The sequence below is a fragment of the Dreissena polymorpha genome, chromosome 15, assembly GCF_020536995.1.
Source record: "Dreissena polymorpha isolate Duluth1 chromosome 15, UMN_Dpol_1.0, whole genome shotgun sequence".
In the NCBI taxonomy this organism is placed as follows: Eukaryota; Metazoa; Mollusca; class Bivalvia; order Myida; family Dreissenidae; genus Dreissena; species Dreissena polymorpha.
This window is the reverse complement of record NC_068369.1, coordinates 30,685,808-30,690,447: the sequence shown is the minus strand read 5'-3', so window position 1 is coordinate 30,690,447 and position 4,640 is coordinate 30,685,808. Positions and strand designations below refer to the sequence as shown.

General features: G+C 33.6%; 1 long non-coding RNA gene across 1 annotated transcript in view; it reads left to right on the top strand.

Annotated features, from left to right (window-relative positions):
* Nucleotides 1–1,707, top strand: part of LOC127861281 (uncharacterized) — a 14,215-nt gene extending 12,508 nt beyond the window's left edge. The window contains exons 2-3 of the long non-coding RNA XR_008040150.1: nucleotides 907–942; nucleotides 1,504–1,707. This is a non-coding gene — a long non-coding RNA (uncharacterized LOC127861281). The remainder of the gene's footprint in view (nucleotides 1–906; nucleotides 943–1,503) is intronic.
* The last annotated feature ends 2,933 nt before the right edge of the window (nucleotides 1,708–4,640 follow it).

Here is a 4,640-nt window from a genome sequence, read left to right as displayed (position 1 = left end):
TTTTTTATGTTTCATAAAATCTCTAATCAACAAGTTCAAAATATGTTGCTGTTAAGCATAATAAATAGTATGTTAACACTGAAAGATATGCTCAGCATTTCATGTCTTAATCGAATTGGGTGGCAAAGAGTTTATTTAATTGTTAATTACACTTAAACGATTTGTGAATATCTCCTGGCTAAATGTGAGGATTAGAGCTCCTAAAAACATCAGGGGTAATTGTAAGGTTTAGAGATCCAGTTTAATTTTGAAATGGTTTGTTTTGACCGTTTCTTTTCGTTTATTCCAGTGTCATTAGTATTTGTTCTGAAACTTGTGTGTACTTGTGGATGTTTTGTTAATTATTAGTTTAATGTCACAATATTAAGAGATTGGCTTTTTGTCATACATAAACAGCGCATGCAATGTAAATTTTTATTTCTGCTGATGAAGCTGAATTTTCACTTTGTGTATATGTTTGTTAAAAACTGAGGACCCATAAACCTACGAAGGAACAAATTCATCTGTATAAAAATTCGAGTTAGTAAAATCAATCATTTTGTAGGAAATCTCAATGTAAATGGTGAGTAAATTCGACAAATGTCAATTCCACACGATGTTTAAATATATCTTAATCAATTTGTACCGGGTGAAAGCATGTTTCTATTAAATAACACTTGACTATTTTGTTTATTTAAATAATTATTTTGTAATAGTGAAATACGTTGCTCTGTGTTATATTTTCTGTATACATATTTGTGATTTGCTATGTGCTCTGTAGAAACAACAACTGGTGTACTTAGTATTGTTATAATTCATGTATAATTTGCTTCTGGTAAAGTGGTCCACTACGTGAACTTATCGTTTGAATACAATCGTAGATTTGTATTTCAATAAACAATCTAGCTATTGGTGACTCTTTTTCAGAACGGTGCTCCCACAATGGTGAATACTATGACGAAGGTACTGTTTTAATTAGTCTGTCCTAAATTGCGTTCGAATCGTTAATCATCAAAGAAGTTTTATTTGCATGTGCCAGTATATATAGTTGAAAGTAACTCATGCATGAAACTAATGAATAAAAAAACATTGGTATGTTTTACCATGTTTATACTTATCATTAACCACCAAATAGAAATGTATCGGTTTGTATATGTTTGTGTCTTTACATTTTTTTTAAAAATCGATCGGATTAGGAAACTATAAGTTGTGCTATTGCCTCTTAAATATAGGGCCAGAACGCATTGATTGATAACTTCATTATCAGCTTGACGATAAGAACACAATGCGGAAATAGTACTTCATAATATTGGAATACTTTAAAATGCTTTAACAATAATAAAAACGTTTTGTTTGTTTGGAATATAATTAAGTGCGATATATTAAAGCATAATTGCAGTAACTATTTTTAGTACAGTCTGCGTTAGTCGTGAAAATGTTCTTTGTTTTTATCACTCCTTAATGAAAATAGATTAAGTATACAAAACAACAGATGCTTTTTAAAATCTTTTTTTTTCCTTATAGGCGACGATGTAAAGAGCAAGGAGCCATGCAAGCGATGTTTCTGTAAAAATGGCTCGGTAAATTGTTCCCCTGTCGTTTGTCCGCCCTGCAAAGGCTACAAACCGCCAGGCGCTTGCTGCCCGATCTGCGACTAACAACCGTATTAGAAGCAGGGTCGATCGCGCTAAAAGCATCTGTTATGACCTAATGGAATAAATAATAAATATCAGCATATTGATATGAGTTATACTTTGATTTTTTGGTATTGATGGTGTGTCAAGTGTGTTGCTTGTTTATGTTGTGCAAGCCACAGGTCGCAATCTTGTTAACAAATATAATTCATGGAGCTACTGTACTATACGCTGATTAGATCCACTAGCTTCAAAGTTAAGTCCAATTTCATATGACATTTCACAGAGCCGTAAAAAGGGTTGCCTTCAAACTGTTGTAGTGTAGAATCAGAAAATGCAATTAATTAACTTAACGCGGACAGTGGGTGTTTGATTACCAAATGTATCTCTATGTCCATTGCTATCCAGTTAAAATGTTGTGTACCTGATTTACTCCCGATTATTTGTTGAGGCATTATCACTTTATAAAATAAATGAGAACAACTTAAATATGTGATGGGCAATGGCTTTGGCCTCAGAAGGATTGCTTCTTGTAAGTCTTTGATCTCGACCTCTTCAACCACGTCTTCTGGGCCCGGTTGCTTAAAAATTCTGTTAATTTTACAATCTAATAACTGCAGGTCAAAAGTCAATTAATTTCAAAAGCAACACTATTATCAAACACACGCACTTTATTCGAGCATACAAATCTTTGTATACAATGAAAAAGTACATCAAAGAGTTAACAATTAAGTCACAAAAATTACTTGATCCATAAATTAAAGGCTGTTTGCTTTAATGGTCGTTAACATTTTGAGTAAAAACGCCCAAATATTAATAATATTAAAATGTGATATTGAGATTGTCATCAGGCCCTATACAGGCAAAAAGAAGCGTACAGTAATATTTCTTATAGCAAATGTTCTCAGTTATTCGATTGTTCAACTTGTTATTCTGAATGAAGGTCGCATTTAGAAGAACTATAGTGTCATGATTATTAAAAATAAAACATAAGGTAATATACATGTATTGGGTAAGAAAGACAAAGTTCAGGAAAATCAACTAATTCTCATTTTCATGTGACCGTGACATTGGCATAAAACATTGTTCTGTTCCGAAAAAGATTCAACGCTGAGCAAAAATTCGGATTCAATTTTTTGAATTTTAAAATATATCTTAAAACCGACTTCATATTTGTGCTCAGCGATTCAAGCTGTCACTTAGAAAATGATATTTGTTGATGTCCTTGAACTTTGACAGTTTGACCCGGAATTTGACCTGATGTATACATCAGAGAAAATGTTGATATCTTAGGTAACAGTGTGATCTTAATACAAAACATAAAGCTATTAAGATCCGTGTCAGGATTCAATGCTGAGAACTTACCCGGTGTTAGTTTTCGGATATTTTTACCCCTTAAAGAATAACGGAGCTTTATATGTTTAACCTAAATTGATATTACGAAACGTGGATAACTTTTGAATTGTACAAGATATCTGAAAACAGACTTCAGATTTGTGCTCATCGATGCAGAAGTCACTTAGGGAATGATATTTGGTTGATGTCCTTAAACTTTGACAGTTTTATCAAGAATTTGACCTGACCATACATCAGAAAAAAGGTTGAATTTTGGGTAAAGCCGTACCTTGACACAAAACATTAAGCTGTTCAGATCCAAGTAAGGATTCAACGCTGAGCACGAATCAGGTGTTAGTTGTCGGATATCTTGACCTCTTAAAGAATTACAGAGCTACATATGCTTAACCTAAATCGAATTAAATTTACCATTAGAAACGTGTATAACTTTCAAATTTTACAATATATCTCAACACAGACTTCAGGTTTGTGCTCAAAGAAGCAGCCGTTACTTCGAAAATGATATTTGGTTGATGTCATTGAACTGTTACCCAGAATTTTGCCTGAAAGTGGGGCACTGTTGAATTTTGGTTAAAACTGTGATCATAATACAAAACATTAAGCTGTTCAGATCCATGTAAGAATTCAACGTTTAGCACGAATCCGGTTTTAGTTTTGGATATCTTGACCCTTTAAAGAATGACGGAGCTACAAATGTTTTGACTAAATTGACCTAAATTGACCATACGAAACGTGTGTAACTTTTGAATCTAACAGTAAATCTCAAAACGGACTTCGGATTTGTACTCAGCTATGCAGCCGTCATTAAGAAAATGACTTGTGGATGATGTCCTTGAATTTTGACAGTTTGACTCTGAATTTGAACTTATTACCACGAGGGAAAATGTTGTATTTTGGGTAAAGCCGTGATCTTGACAAAAGCATTAAGCTGTTATAATCCATGTAAGAATTTAACGCTGAACACGAATCCGGTATTACTTTTCGGTTATCTTGACCCATTAAATACTTACGGAGATACACATGTTTGAGTTATATTGACCTAAATTGACACTACGAAACGTGTTTAACTTTTGATTCTTACAAGATATCTCAAAATTGACTTCAGATTTGTGCTCAGTGAAGCAGCTGTCACTTACATAATGATATTTGGTTGATGTCCTTGAACATTGACGGTTTGACCCATATAAACTGATGTATACTTTAGGGAAAATGTTGAATTTTTGTTAAAGCCATGACCTTGACACAACATATTACGCTGAACAGATCCATGTAAGGGTTCAACGCTTAGCACGAATCAGTTGTTAGTTTTCGGATATCTTGACCCGGTAAAGAATTACGAGTTGCAAATGTTTGACATAAATTTACCTAAATTTACCGTCTCAAACATGTATGACTTTTGAATCACACACGATATCTCAAAACAGACTTCGGATGAGTGCTCGGGTGATGTGGCCGTCCCTTAGTATATGATATTTGTTTGATGTCCTAGACTCTTGACAGTTTGACACAGAATTTGACTTCATGTATACATCAGGGAAAATGTTGAATTTTTTGAGAAGCTATGACTTTGCCACAAAATATTATGCTGTTCAGATCCCTGTAAGGGTTCAACGCTGAGCACGAATCCGGTGTTAGTTTTTGGATATCTTGACCCCCTTAACGAAATAAGGA